At 41.7% G+C, this 16,863-nt stretch overlaps 1 long non-coding RNA gene across 1 annotated transcript in view; it reads left to right on the plus strand.

Annotated features, from left to right (window-relative positions):
- Window positions 1–15,859, plus strand: part of LOC110501798 — a 31,730-nt gene extending 15,871 nt beyond the window's left edge. The window contains exons 2-3 of the long non-coding RNA XR_002470255.2: window positions 15,553–15,627; window positions 15,752–15,859. This is a non-coding gene — a long non-coding RNA (uncharacterized LOC110501798). The remainder of the gene's footprint in view (window positions 1–15,552; window positions 15,628–15,751) is intronic.
- Window positions 15,860–16,863: the final 1,004 nt, after the last annotated feature.

The raw sequence follows: 16,863 nt of genomic DNA on the forward strand, positions 1-16,863 counted from the left end.
TTCAAATTGTCGTCCCAAAATATTGTATACACTGCCATACACTCAAACCACTGTGATAAACGTGCACTGTCCCTTTAAGATAAGACATTTACTTGTTCCCCGTAATGAAAACAGATAGCGTTTTTAGAATACGTTAACTTCTTGTTCGAATTCACTGGCGTTACCTAACCAAAAATCAATACTCTGGAAAACAATCACAACTTTTTACGATTCAACTATTCTTACCTATTTTATAGTCCAAAGTGTTGCACTATATAGCCCAATTGAATGCCTAACAATTCCGTTGCTAGCTGTAGCATCTTTTCAGACTATCCTTACGATAATTAGCTCCTTTAAAAAAAAATGTATTTGGAACTTTTAGCCACTTTTGAAAAGTAACTCTAAGCTATAATGCACACATTTTCCCTCTAAATGCCACAACCCATTTTCTCTGTTTAAATTTGAGGAACTGTGTTGTCAACGTAAACCGAAGCTGCAGTCAGCCTGCCTCTGTAAAATATATATTCCCTATTCAGATTGAGTTCTGCTTTAAATTTATCAACGAAGTAAAACCAACCAAACTTCTCAACTTTCTATACCCTAACATTTAAACGTACCATGTTCTGCCAAATTTATTGTATGTCAGTCGATTCATAAAAAGCTATAACATCCTGATAGCGCGAAATTGTATCGTATCTCTCCGTTATTCCCTACATTTAACTTTAGGTGACTTTCTCTTCTATGATACATTTATTTAAATACGACTCCCATCTCAATACATTATTCCAGCAGATCATTTTGGGCAAAATTGCGTATTACATCGAAATTGTCTCGCCATTATTTTTAATGACTTCTTTTTTCAATTCAATCTAAAACCTCATATTAAACGTTCAGTTCATATCTTATACAAACACTAGCGACCGTATTTTTTCAGGCAAAACATACAAATAGATGAATTACAATCTAAAATCAATTTTAGTTTACCGCCTCGGCTGGGAACCGAACCCTGGACTGCAGTTTGTAAGACTGCTACGCTCACCACTATACCACCAACACTATGGAACTAACTGAGATTCTCCGCAAATAGACCCATTTTACAGTTGCCTGTATTTGTAACTCCGGCCTCTGGACAACAGAAAATAGCCCTAATTTAACGACCCTAAGTTTTCCCTCAGTTAGGATTCTCATTAATCTCGCTCTCTTTGTATCTGACCCTTCTTTTTTTTACCCGATTGTCGCCTCTGACCTTCCCCTCAGTTAAATTACAACATTGGTGGTGACGTTTGCAGGCCGGGCGAAATGTCCAATTTCGTTACAATTAAAACATTTTCTCTTTTTCTTTTGACTCACCTTATCCACTTTTCTCGACTTTGTTCCCTTTTCTAACTCTATTATACCTCCCTCGGCTTCAGCAGGATTCACATATATGGGTGGTCATTTCTCAGGTTGCTCCTGCAGCCGTATTCTCACAACCACTATTTAATCGACTGGACTACCTCTGTATTCTTGGTATAATCGAGAAGGATATAGTTTGTTACCCTCACCTCCACCCAATTGGTTAACTTTTTCATCTGCGGGAGCGGAGGGCAGCGCATCTTGACTCTTTTTAGATTTACTACTATCTGCTCCCCCCACTCTCTTTTTTGCTTTTGAAAGCCAAACTCCGGCTGTGTATAACCCCTGTTTATTCTGCTTTTTATTTTTTTTTCCACATTCCTTATGTATCTGTTTTATAAGTGATTCCAGCTTTTCTACATTTAGACGACCATCAAAATCATATTTCTTTCTCCATCTTAGACCGAAATCGATGTTTCTCTTGTCTCTCTGTTCCATCTAACGCTCGTCTCCTGTTAGTTCTGGCACTTCCTTTGAGGAATTTCCACCTATCCGTAATCCTTACCGTTACTAGTAGCTATGGTATTTAATCACTTATCTATGCCTTTCTATATTTAATTTTACCTCCTATGTGAGTGTATTTCTATGAATCTGCTATTTACCGTTACTTAGTTACTTTAGTTGCTTTTCTGTCTGACTGTGTGTGTCTCTTTAATGATAATCAGTATGTATTTCTCCTTCCTGGAAACCACGTCTATAGATTACTTTTGATCGGACATTACATTTCACCCGTAGGATATTCTCCTTGGGACTTTCAACGTTAATATCTCATATCTCACTACTCTAGACTGTTAACCTCTTCTCCCCGTAGATATTAATTTCTTTCAGCATTGTACAGGTTCAATTATTCTGTTCGCCTAGAATTACCCTGCCATCTTACCAAGCCTAATTTATCCTCACCTGTTTTATATATATCTATCTGCTACTTCTTCATAGTCAGACTACTTCCCATATACAGATAGACTACTCAGGTTCAAACTTTATTTAGGTATGTTTTTTGAATTAATGGCTATCCTATTTGTACGGAACAAGCGTCCTAATTCCCCAATGCGTACTATATCTCTCCTTAATAACCTTCCGGCTTGCAAAACCAGGATTTATTAATCTCTAGTTTATTTATGGTAGTGCACCTTACCACAGGTCAATTTCAGACCTGTTTCCTTCCTATCGATTTTGGTTAAAACCCAAGGTAGAAACCCGTTGTATTTGTTCAGAATATTCAAGCACCTATCATTGATTAAATCCAAACTCGTTTATAACATTTAATCAAATAATAATCCCTCCCAAATTCGAGAATAAAGGCTACTGACCTGCTGCCGACTGGGAAAAGCACTGTTCGTTTGATCTAGTCACCGTCCCTGTGGTCTGGGGTGTACATCGGCCCAGTCTTACCCTCAATTCAGAGGCCAGGTCTTAAATAACGGGACCAGACCCGCTCGTGCATGATTTATTCGGCGTACGACCTCCACATGAGAGGGACGGATATTTAGATCCCGGTTCGAAGGACCAATTGTTACAGGAATTAAATTGCTCTGTGTTTTAATACCCAATTAAAATTAAACACTCTGTCAATTCATAAGGATTTGTAAGACCCTTATTCTATAATAATGGACAGAGCCCAGTCTTAAAACTCTTTAGAGATACTGGTTCCCAGTTGGGAACCTACCCTCCCACGTTCAGCTGGAACGGTGGCGCATGGAACGCAAAAATATTCTTCGAAATATTTAACCTCCACACATTAACAAGTCCAATAGCTCAAATGAAAGATAAACACCTTGTTCAGCTAGCCAGCAAGTCAGATTTCTAACATGTTTTACGGCGAAAACATAGCACATATATATGTCAAACCACCACCAGACACAGCTCATTTGAATAGCCAAAACATGCAATCAACAAACGCAGGATTATAAAATAAATAATTCACTAACCTTTTGAAAATCTTCATCAGATGACAGTAATAGGACATGTTACACAGTACATTTTTTTTTTCAATAATATGCCATTTATATCCATAAATGTCCATTTACATTGAATTCATGTTTAGAAAATACTCAAAAATGTCCGCAGGAAATCTAGGTAGCGCGGCAAGATAACGTAAATAGACATCATAAACTTTGACTAAATATACATGTTCTACATATAGTTAGAAAGATACACTGCTTCTTTATGCAATCGCTTTGTTACATTTATTTTTAACGTTACAGAAATCGCACACTATTCAATATTCTGAGACGGCGCTCAGATATAAGCTACATTTCTCCGTAACGTTGGAGTCAACAGAAACACAGATTTCAGCATAAATATTCCCTTACCTTCGATGGTCTTCGTTCAGAATGTTCTGGAAAGGTTCATACTTACCCAATACATCGTTTGGTTTCAAGTCTTGCGTCTTTGTATTAGCTACTGCTAATAACATTAGCTGAAATGCACCCAAAATGTCCTCTGGTCCGGAAAAGTTGCGCATCAAAACTTCAAAATTACATATTATATGTCGACTAAACTGGTCAAACTAAGTGCAGAATCAAGCTTTAGGATGTTATAGACATACAAAACAATTTTCAATTCAACCGGTCATTGTTTGTCCTTCTTCTGAGTGCTGGAACAAAGGAATGACCGGGACCAATTCGCGCCCCAACGCACAACATATTTTCTCATGGTACACACTAATTTCACTCCCATAGGGCCAATTCTCGCGGGATTTGAACGATTAAAAGCTCTACTGAATGAGGACATCTAGTGGAAGACATAGAAAGTGGTTGGGAAGGGTGGGGGCGATGACGTCAAAGTTGCTCCAACTTTCATGACCACAAAAACTAGTTTGGAAGAATGCCTGCCTTGTGAGTTCTGCTATACTTACAGACATAATTCCAACGGTTTTAGAAGGTTTAGAGTGTTTTCTATCCAATAATAATTATTATATGCATATATTAGCAATTTTTGACAGATTTTTTTTTTCAGTTTACTAGGGGTACCCAATTCCTCCAAAGGGGGCATAAGTCAGCCATATCCTCAACAGGTTTTAAAGTCAATCAGCAGAGTTTATTCACGAGTGTACTGAACACGATACAGTTTACCACAGGTTCTAAACTGAAAATGACGTCATTAGTTCCAGTACCAACCCGTCTCTTCTCCCACCCTGGTACAAAGGCAGTATCTCAAGCCTTCCCACATCGTCTCCCTACCAATTTAATATAATTTATGAGCCAAGGTCTTCTTGTGTAGATAAGCATTCTAGCCAGCCATTTATTTAATTCATTTCTACCGAGGAACAGACCGTCATTGTTCTAATCCTTGATTATATTTACACACATTATATTCAGTACTAGGATTAAGAAAGAAAATTCATACATATACAGTAACATAATAGTATTCTGATTAGTACATATACAGTAACATAATAGTATTCTGATTAGTACATCCTGATTGAAATGTATACATAATTAGTCATTATAGATAAAAAATTCCCTTAACAAGGTGTTGTAGCCCACGTATTAGCTGGTCTACCTCTTCGGCTAGCCGGGAGATGGGCCTAGCTCGAGGCTAGCTCAAGGCTAACTGATGCTTGCTTCGGGACAGAGGCATAGCCAGGGGTAGCCACTCGATTGCAGCTAGCTAGCTGCGATGATCCGGCGTAATGGTAGGAGTCCAGTGATGTGGTGGAGAAAAGCAGTCCGATATCGCACTGTACAGACTGGCATGTATTGGCCAAGCTAAAGCTGGCTGGTGACCTAGCTAAAGGTGAAGACTGCTAGCTGTGGCTAATAGTGACTACTGGCTAGTTAGCTGGCTAGCTTCTGATGGAAGTTCCAGTTATGTATAAAAATAGCAGATCTGTACCTCATTGGGTGGGGAGGGTTGCAGGACTGTATATTTAGATTGTAGGTGGAAAGTGGGATTAAAATATAAAAAATATGCACGAAAAAAAGATGAGACCGACTATTTACATGGGACAAGACGGGACAAGACAAACACACGTCTGACTGCTACGCCATCTTGGATAACAGATCTAAAACATGAGTTGATCGCGGCAGGTGAATGGTGTGTCAATGGGCCTCAGGATCTCAAATCAAAATCAAATCAAATTGTATTTGTCACATGCGCCGAATACAACAGGTGTAGACCTTACAGTGAAATGTTTACTTACAAGCCCTTAACCAACAATGCAGTTATAAGAAAATACCTCAAAAAAAGTAAGCGATAAGATAGCAAATAATTAAAGAGCAGCAGTAAATAACAATAGCGGGGCTATATACAGGGGGTATCACTACTGAGTCAATGTGCAGGGGCTTCGGTGTAGAGGTAATTGAGGTAATATGTACATATAGGTAGAGTTACTAAAGTGACTATGCATAGATAATAACGGAGAGTAGAAGGGGGGGTGTGGGGGGGGCAATGGAAATAGTCTGGGTAGCCATTTGGTTAGCTGTTCAGGAGTCTTAAGGCTTGGGGTAGAAGCTGTTTAGAAGCCTCTTGGACCCAGCTTTGGCGCTCCGTTACCGCTTGCCGTGTAGTAGCAGAGAGAACAGTCTATGACTAGGGTGGCTGGAGTCTTTGACAGTTTTTAGGGCCTTCCTCTGACACTACCTGGTATAGAGGTCCTGGATGGCAGAAAGCTTGGCCCCGGTGATGTCCTGGGCGGTACGCATTACCCTCTGTAGTGCCTTGGAAGCAGTTGCCATACCAGGCAGCAACAAGTCAGGATGCTCTTGATGGTGCAGCTGTAAAACCTTTTGAGGATCTGAGGACCCATGCCAAAACTTTTCAGTCTCCTGAGTAGGAATAGGTTTTGTTGTGTCCTCTTCACAACTGCCTTGGTGTGCTTGGACCCCATTAGTTTGTTGGTGATGTTGATGCCAAGGAACTTGAAGCTCTCAACCTGCTCCACTACAGCCCAGTCCATGAGAATGGGGGCGTGCTCGGTCCTCCATTTCCTGTAGTCCACAATCATCTCCTTTGTCTTGATCACGTTGATGGAGAGGTTGTTGTCCTGGCACCACATGGTCAGGACTCTGACCTCCTCCCTATAGGCTGTCTCATTGTTGTTGGTGGTCACCACTGTTGATCACCACTATCACTGTTGTGTCATCAGCAAACTTAATGATAGTGTTGGAGTCATGCCTGGCAGTGCAGTCATGAGGGAACTGGGAGTACAGGAGGGAACTGAGCACGCACCCCTGAGGGGCCCCTGTGTTAAGGATCAGCGTGGTGGATGTGTTGCTACCTACCCTCACCACCTGGGGGCGTCCCGTCAGCAAGTCCAGGATCCAGTTGCAGAGGGAGGTGTTTAGTCCCAGAGTCCTTAGCTTAGTAATGATCTTTGAGGGCACTATGGTGTTGAACGCTGAGCTGTAGTCAATGAATAGCATTCTCACATAGGTGTTGCTTTTGTCCAGGTGTGAAACGGCAGTGTGGAGTGCAATAGAGGTTGCATCATCTGTGGATCTGTCAGTGCGGTATGCAAATTGGAGTGGGTCTAGGGTTTCTTGGATAATGGTGTTGATGTGAGCCATGACCAGCCTTTCAAAGCATTTCATCGCTACAGACGTGAGTACTACAGGTCGGTGGTCATTTCGGCAGGTTACCTTAGTGTTCTTGGGCACAGGGACTATGGCGGTCTGCTTGAAACATGTTGGTATTACACACTCAGACAGGGAGTGGCTGAAAATGACAGTGAAGACACTTGCCAGTTGGTCAGCGCATGCTCAGAGTACACGTCCTGGTTATCCGTCTGACCCTGCGGCCTTGTGAATGTTGACCTGTTTAAAGGTCTTACTCACAGCGGCTACGGAGAGCGTGATCACACAGTCATCCGGAACAGCTTATGTTCTCATGCATGTTTCAGTGTTGCTTGCCTCGAAGCAAGCATAGAAGTTATTTAGCTCGTATAGTAGGCTCGTGTCACTGGGCTGCTCTCAGCTGTGCTTCCCTTTGCACGTTCCCTCAAAACATAAGACATCTGTGGCGTTGTGTGACAAAACTGCACATTTTAGAGTGGCCTTTTTATGCGTATTGAAATTCTCTGGGATATTTTATTTCAAGTCACGAAACATGGGACTAACACTATACATGTTCTGTTTATATTTTTGTTCAGTGTATTATATTAATTAGACAATTTACAATAATCATGTTATTGTGTGTATACTCGGCCATGTTCCTATTGGTCAGTCACTGGTAAAATAGTGTTTTATGCTTGATCCGGCAATGCGGTGCGGAGGCTCCATATGGAATGTGTGGGGCAATTGCAGAGCCTCCGGAGGCTTGTGGAGGCCAAATCGAGCAGTTACGGGACAAGCTTGTGAAGCAAAAAAAAAAGAACTGTTGAAGTGGGGATGCAGGTGGGACAACGGTGCCTTCTTTTTAATGCATGCTATCTTGACTGATCTCAATTGCTTGTAATTGGCTGTCTGGCTGTCGAGATTAGCTTTGAATCACTACCAGTTGTAGTGAGGTGCGTACTGGCCGCAGAGAAGTCAGGTGCAGGAGAGCGAAAACTGATTTACAACGGTGTCATTTAATATCCATAAACCACCGTCAACAGAACAATACAATAAATGGGTCAAACAAAACCCGGTAAATACCAGCATACCGTGTATAAGCACTACAAGAAACAATTACCAACAAGGACATGAGGGGGAACAGAGGGTTAAATACACAACATGTAATTGATGGAATTGGAACCAGGTGTGATGGAAGACAAGACAAAACCAATGGAAAATGAAAAGTAGATCAGTGATGGCTAGAAGGTCAGTGACTTCGACCACCGAACGCCGCCCGAACAAGGAGAGGGACCAACTTCAGCGGAAGTTGTGACACCAGTAGTGTGTTTTAAGTGGTGAAGACCAATGTAGTGGATGTGTATGACACACTCAGCTCTGCTCCGTGACCCAAAGCGCAAGATGTATGAACACTCTTGACTTGTGTAGGCCGATCCTCGCTGTAAATGCTCTACAGCCACTTGCAGGATTGACCATAAATCTTCTTTTAAACCAGCCACACTATACGATAAAGGCTAAATATTTCTGACACTGACAGAACTACTACCGCACATAGTGGTACATAAAATGTCAGACCTAAGAATTTGCCCACAATGTGGACATTTTGTCTGAGATGGCAAAATCATGGCATAATATGGCTAAAATTGTACAGTCTGTGGGGGGTTTAATGGTCTATAGATTCCTCTTCTCTTACCTCATCAAGCTTGCTGCTGCTGTACAAAGTAACGCCTCAATTATCTCAGACACTCACTCACTTCCTGCCTGCCATTGACCACATGCGTATCAGCTGAGGTAAGGCTGCCTGTAAGGCCGTGGAGTATCCATCTGTATCAGGCTGAGTGGCCAGACCCTGGCTGGGCTGAGCTAGGTATCGGGCTAGTGCCCAGATTAGATTCGAGCTCTGGTCTTTTTGAGGGCCATGGAGGGTTCACCAGTTTAGCCCAGAAGTTAGTGCATAAACACTCAGGAGTGATGATGCAGTACGTGCCTGTCTCTCCTCATCAGGTTCAGCCCCTGTTTACTAGACCCACGGCGGCGGCTCCCTAATGTGTGTTGTGTGTGTGTTTTTTAGGGCCTGCTAGATCTGGATTATCATCCATGATGAGTCATAAAGGCTCTCAAAGGGAAAGATTGAGATGCTTCAGATGCTTTCTCAACACCGCAGGGATCAGTCAGCAGATCATTCCTGCTGCAATACAGTGGTTGTGATGCATGAGTAACTGGGGAGTCCCAGACATAACAACAGGGTGGTGTTCGGGATGAATAGAGAAGTAGGTTAGGTTATTCTGGAAGAATTACGGGTTTCATCAAAAGGTTTACCATAAATTGCAGTAGTGATTTATTGATTTATTGTTTCCATTTTGTAATGTAGCCCATTGTTAATCTTTCAGTAATTAATTAACGCATAATTAATCAACATCATTATGCGTTTGTTCATATAGTGGTTGGGGTGAGTAAGTGGAGTTCCAGACAGTCACAGCAGGGTGATTTGAGTTAATCTTGGAGTGGAACAGGAAGGAACATGTTTCATCGACATGTTTAATAATCAGTTGTTACCTATTTAATTTTCAGTAGTGCTGAATTTATTGACACACTAGTGTTTCCATATTGTGTTGAATTGTTCAGATTAGTTGATTCACACTATGGGGTTGCCATATTGTCTTGTAACCTATTGTTATTATGTTGTTATTCGACAGTCGTCATCCAATCTCAACACCTTAGGCTACACTATCTGACAGGCAATATAACTGAATGTCTGTGTAGACCTACAAATGACAATATTATTAGATATCAATCACAAGGGTTGATAATTGAGAGTTCGTAGACATAGCAAATTGTTGCCTGATTCTGATTTGTATCCCAGGAGCAGACTGCAGGTCGGTCTGTATGTGAGTCTGTGTGTGTGTGTGTGAGTCAGACTGCAGGCTGTGCTGGACAGAAGGATTTGAATCAAATCAAATCAAATTTATTTATATAGCCCTTCGTACATCAGCTGATATCTCAAAGCGCTGTACAGAAACCCAGCCTAAAACCCCAAACAGCAAGCAATGCAGGTGTTAAAGCACGTTGGCTAGGAAAAACTCCCTAGAAAGGCCAAAACCAAGGAAAAAACCTAGAGAGGAACCAGGCTATGAGGGGTGGCCAGTCCTCTTCTGGCTGTGCCGGGTGGAGATTATAACAGAACATGGCCAAGATGTTCAAATGTTCATTAATGGTCAAATAATAGGTCTGGGACAGGTAGCACGTCTGGTGAACAGGTCAGGATTCCATAGCCGCAGGCAGAACATTTGAAACTGGAACAGGAGCACGGCCAGGTGGACTGGGGACAGCAAGGAGTCATCATGCCAGGTAGTCCTGAGGCATGGTCCTAGGCATGGTCCTCCGAGAGAGAGAAAGAAAGAGAGAATTAGAGAGAGCATACTTAAATTCACACAGGACACTGGATAAGACAGGGGAAGTAATCCAGATATAACAAACTGACCCAACCCCCCCAACACATAAACTACTGCAGCATAAATACTGGAGGCTGAGAGAGGAGGGGTCAGGAGACACTGTGGCCCCATCCGATGATACCCCCGGACAGGGCCAAACAGGAAGGATATAACCCCACCCACTTTGCCAAAGCACAGCCCCCACACCACTAGAGGGATATCTTCAACCACCAACTTACCATCCTGAGACAAGGCCAAGTATAGCCCACAAAGATCTCCGCCACGGCACAACCCACAACCATCAGTGACTCAACCCACTCATGTGATGCACCCCTCCTAGGGACGGCATGAAAGAGCACCAGTAAGCCAGTGACTCAGCCCCTGTAATAGGGTTAGAGGCAGAGAATCCCAGTGGAGAGGGGGGAACCGGCCAGGCAAAGACAGCAAGGGCGGTTCGTTGCTCCAGAGCCTTTCAGTTCACCTTCACACTCCTGGGCCAGACTACACTCAATCATATGGCCCACTGAAGAGATGAGTCTTCAGAAAAGACTTAAAGGTTGAGACCAAGTCTGCGTCTCTCACATGGGTAGGCAGACCATTCCATAAAAATGTAGCTCTATAGGAGAAAGCCCTGCCTCCAGCTGTTTGCTTAGAAATTCTAGGGACAATTAGGAGGCCTGCGTCTTGTGACCGTAACGTATGTGTAGGTATGTACGGCAGGACCAAATCAGAGCGATAGGTAGGAGCAAGCCCATGAAATGCTTTGTAGGTTGGCAGTAAAACCTTGAAATCAGCCCTTGCCTTGACAGGAAGCCAGTGTAGGGAAGCTAGCACTGGAGTAATATGATCAAATGTTTTGGTTCTAGTCAGGATTCTAGCAGCCGTATTTAGCACTAACTGAAGTTTATTTGAAGCCATGTCAGATGTTCTGCTGTCTGTCAGCTGCACTGAGGGTTTTACACACAGACACACACACAAAAACCACTATTGAGCTCAAACCACTGGCAGATAAGGAGACTGAAGCAGAGAGGGATTTGAAAGCCCCATGACTCAAATGTACACAGACAGGTATAAGTCACATCTCTTGCTTGCATGCAGGGCTTGACTGACTGGACCACAGACAGACGTACGTTTAACATCTAACCACGTGACCACTGGCTAGCCCAGAGCTGAGAACATACAGAGGACAGGTTACAGCCAGGTGTGCCCCCTTCGGCATTGGCTGTATGGACATGAGCTGTCTAGGTCTGACTGATACCCTGTCTGGTGATCAGCTTAATACTCTTGAAAAAGGAGGGAGGAGAAGGAGTAGAGAAGAAGATGAAGATGAAGTGGCGTGTATATATGGATGCCAATGGAGGTGTCGCCAAACAATTGATAAAATAATAATAATGGTAATTAATCTTTCGTCTCTCTTTATTCCTTTCAATTCGCAAGCGGCTGAATGTATCTCATGGAGAAAGCGTCCGAGTGAGCCACTCAGCGCCCCTCTGTCTCCACATGTGTGGGCCATCGATCTGATGCTGTCTGGTCAATGCAAAGGAAGCCAGTGAGAATTTGGCCTCCCTTGATTAAAAAATTAATAAAATAATAGCCAATCAGCTTTGATCTAAACTGAGTGAGCTCAGATGTGAATGGTCCTGGCGCACCAAAACAAAGCGTCAAGGGAAGCCCGATTGGTTTTGGCTTCGCTCCATTCAAATCACATCGAGAGCCAAACGTCATTGACAGAAATAACTTGAATTAACTCATTTAATTGTTACATCTCGTTGTGTTGTTGTCCTCCGGTGGATAGCTAGCTAGCTAATATTGGCACTTTCCTAAATTAGCCACATATGGAGATAGGGATTTGTGGTTTTATTTAATTCTCCATACTGGCTAATGATTATAATGGCGATTTTGATGCAACTATAGATTCATACATTGTGCCCCTGGCCCGAGAAGTTAAATATGTAGTTCAATATGTAGTTAACCTTTCTGATCTCCCCATCCTGGATCCGGGATCGTGAATACAGACTCAAGCTCATTACCATAACGCAACGTTAACTATTCATGAAAATCGCAAATGAAATGAAATAAATATGCCATCTCTCAAGCTTAGCCTTTTGTAAACAACACTGTCATCTCAGATTTTCAAAATATGCTTCTCAACCATAGGAAAACAATCATTTGTGTAAAAGTAGCTAGCTAGTGTAGCATTTAGCGTTAGCATTAGCGTTAGCATCCAGCACGCAACATTTCAACAAAAACATAAAAGCCTTCAAATAAAATAATTTACCTTTGAAGAACTTCAGATGTTTTCAATGAGGAGACTCTCAGTTAGATAGCAGATGCTCAGTTTTTCCAAAAAGATTCTTTGTGTATTAGAAATAGCTCCGTTTTGTACATCACATTTGGCTACCAAAAAAAAACGAAAATTCAGTCCTCAAAACGCGAACTTTTTTCCTAATTAACTCCATAATATCGACTGAAAACATGGCAAACGTTGTTTAGAATCAATCCTCAAGGTGTTTTTCACATATCTCTTCGATGATATATCGTTCGTGGAAGCATGGTTTCCCCTCTCAATCAAATGGAAAAATACTTGCACATGGCTTTACACACCAGTTTCGACGCAGGACACCAGGCGGACACTTGGAAAATGTAGTCTCTTATGGTCAATCTTCCAATGATATGCCTACAAATACGTCACAATGCTGCCGACATCTTGGGGAAACGGCAGAAGGTCTAAGCTTATTCCTGTCGCATTCACAGCCATATAAGGAGACATTAGAAAACAGAGCTTCAGAAATTCTGCTCATTTCCTGTTTAACGTATCATCTTGGTTTCGCCTGTAGAATGAGTTCTGGGGCACTTACAGACAAAATCTTTGCAGATTCTGAAACTTCAGAGTGTTTTCTTTGCATAGTCGAGCATCTTTTCGTGACAAAATATCGCGCTTAAAACGGGAACGTTTTTTATCCAAAAATGAAATAGCGCCCCTAGAGATGCAACTGGTTAAATGTAGAAGACTAATGTTAACTAGCTGGCTCATCGTTGCCCATTAAAGCAAATTAAGCTAATGAGCAAGCATTTTAGCTAGGTAACCTAGGACGACAAAAAATAAAAGTGTGGACTTTATGACAGAGTCATAGAGCGTTTTGTCAACATGAAAGTCAGGAGGATGTTATTGGCATTTCTCTACAAGTAGGGTGAGTCAACATGTTGTTTCTACTTGCACCAACAAACGCATGTATATTTCAACTCGAACTGGCTAGCTAAGAAGATACCTGCTAGCTAACAGTAACTAGCTAGCCAATTTATTTCAACTCGGACAGAGATATTGATAACTAACCCGCAAGGTAGCTAGCTACATTTATGAGAACAGGTCTGTTGTTTGGGTTTGCACTTGCTCTCGATAACTCAACTCAGGCCCTGGCAGTATTCTGCCTTTACTGTAATGGAACTGGGAGTCATGATCAAGGGATAGGTTAGAACTATTTAGCATTCGGGGGCTTCATCTACTACTAGTGTTAAAACCTGTTTGGGATAGGGGGCAGCATTTTCACTTTCGGATGAAAAGCGTGCCCAGAGTAAACTTCCTGCTACTCAGGCCCAGAAGCTAATATATGCATATTAGTAGTCGTATTGGATAGAAAACACTCTGAAGTTTCTAAAACTGTCTGAATGATGTCTGTGAGTATAACAGAACTCATATGGCAGGCAAAAACCTGAGAAAAATCCAACCAGAAAGTGGGAAATCTGAGGTTTATAGTTTTTCAAATCATTGCTTATCAGATATACAGTGTCTATGGGGTCGTATTGCACTTCCTAAGGCTTCCACTAGATGTCGGCAGTCTTTAGAACGTTGTTTGAGGCTTCTACTGTGAAGTGGGGGCGAATGAGAGCTGATTCAACCAGAGGCCTGCCAGAGTGGCATGAGCTGATCACATGAGAGTGACCTACGTTCCATTGCAATTCTAAAGACAAAGAAATTCTCCGGTTGTAACATTATTGAAGATGTATGTTAAAAACATCCGAAAGATTGATTCTATACATCGTTTGACATGTTTCTACGAACTGTAATATAACTTTTTAAACTTTCGCCTGGACTTGCCCGTGCCTTGTGAGATTTGTTTACCAAACTCGCTAACAAAAGGAGGTATTTGGACATAAATTATGGACTTTATCGAACAAAACAAACATTTATTGTGGAACTGGGATTCCTGTGAGTGCATTCTGATGAAGATCATCAAAGGTAAGTGAATATTTATAACGCTATTTCTGACTTTTACTGACTCCACAACATGGCGGGTATCTGCATGGCTTGTTTTAGTGTCTGAGCGCCGTACTCTGATTATTGCATGGTTAGCCTTTTCCGTAAAGCTTTTTTGAAATTGGACACAGCGGTTGCATTAAGGAGAAGTATATCTATAATTCTGTGCATAATAGGTCTGGCTGGTACCCTGACTGGTAACTTTTATCAAAGTTTATTATGAGTATTTCTGTAAATAGGCACAACATTACTGACCATAAAGCACCAATGTAAACTAAGGTTTTTGGATATAAATATGAACTTTATCGAACAAAACATACATGTAGTGTGTAACATGCAGTCCTATGAGTGCCATCTGATGAAGATCATCAAAGGTTAGTGATTTAATTTTATCTCTATTTCTGCTTCTTGTGACTCCTCTCTTTGGCTGGAAAATGGCTGTGTGTGTTTTTGTGACTAGGCTCTGACCTAACATAATCATACGGTGTATTTTCGCTGTAAAGCCTTTTTGAAATCGGACACGATGGAGAGATTAATAAGAAGTTTATCTTTAATTTGGTGTATTGCACTTGTGAATGTATGAAAGTTATATATTTTTAAAAAATTATAATAATTTCGAGCTCTGCCTTTTCAGCGGAATGTTGTCGAGCCGTAATACGTTTTTAAGACAAAATGCCTGTTCTCCTAAAAGTCTATTGTGCATTTTTGTTGGGAAAATATAAATGAAGGATGGAACTTGTCTAGCCTGAGTACCAGTCTTTTTAGCAAACATGCTACAAATACGCGTAAGCAAGCATTCAGCAACACAACATTACACAGCTGGTTGCATAGTAATGGCGTCAGCGTCACTGGCCTGAATCTATGCTGTACTTAGTCACTCTATTAGTATAATTACATCCATACCAGAGAAAAGGTATTTTTCTCTATATATGTTTATTGAGTGATATTTAATTTCATTCACAGGCTACTTACAAAATCTGGTGGACTTGTTTTTCAGCAGTGTCGTGGGACCCTCCTACCTTATCAGCAGAAGGCTGAGGCAGTATGTGGCCAGGCATCAGTTCCACATCAGGTTGGTCACATTTGATCTGGTCATAGGTCAAAATAATATCACTTGTCTGTCCTGAAATTCGCCTAACAACTATTGATAATATAATCAGTGATGAGTGTATCAACTCTACCTTGTTTTTCTACAGATGGAAGACAGGAGAGATGGTTTGTCATGGAGTCCATTGACTAAAAGACAGGTTGATACAGATGTCTGAACTGGGAGAAACATTTCACTTGGCATTAAAATGATACAAGACACATCTATTAATTCTTATCATCTTTTGTTATTATTGCATTCATGTTGGGGGGGGCTGTCTATTCTTAAAACATGGCAGGGAACTGTCTTATATGGGGATGGCGAAGGGATGACATATAACATGTACAGTGTGTGGTCAGACAGACAGAACCTCACCCAGAGAGCTGTGCATGTCCGTGTATGGTTAGACAGACAGAACCTCACCCAGAGAGCTGTGCATGTCAGTGTGTGGTTAGACAGACAGAACCTCACCCAGAGAGCTGTGCATGTCAGTGTGTGGTTAGACAGACAGAACCTCACCCAGAGAGCTGTGCATGTCAGTGTGTGGTTAGACAGACAGAACCTCATCCAGAGAGCTGTGTATGTCAGTGTGTGGTTAGACAGACAGAACCTCATCCAGAGAGCTGTGTATGTCAGTGTGTGGTTAGACAGACAGAACCTCACCCAGAGAGCTGTGTATGTCAGTGTGTGGTTAGACAACCAAATCCTTAGAATAGATTATAGAAATAGAACTGAATGCCATGCTAGTTCTGCTCCTTGTTCTATCTGTGGGTATACTCTGTGGTAATTTGATAGGTAAAGTGTAGGCATAATGAATTTATAAGTGAATCAATATGATCATGCCTATTTACAGCAGGAAATGTTTTGTCTTTGTTACACAAACACACCAATTGATTTTTTGTTGTTGTTGTCGATAAATGTACCTGCACTCAAGCTAGCTAAGCTATGTTTGAGCAATGTCCACATGTAGCCTACATCTGTAGGGATATTAGTTATGGGATTTGTCCCCCAGGAAAGTTCTAACAGAGGATATAAGCAGAGATTTGGTGAGACATTAATATTGTGTTGACCTCATGAGCTGACGTAAGATCGGGCATTCAACTTGCAGTTGTTCATCTATCTACATGATGTGATAAAACAAACATTTGCAAGCTACTTTCATATCAAGGTGTTCTAGAACGAGTGCCTCGTGTCTCATTCCAGACACTGGTACTTCTTGCT

Source organism: Oncorhynchus mykiss, chromosome 22 (genome assembly GCF_013265735.2).
Source record: "Oncorhynchus mykiss isolate Arlee chromosome 22, USDA_OmykA_1.1, whole genome shotgun sequence".
Lineage (NCBI taxonomy): Eukaryota > Metazoa > Chordata > Actinopteri > Salmoniformes > Salmonidae > Oncorhynchus > Oncorhynchus mykiss.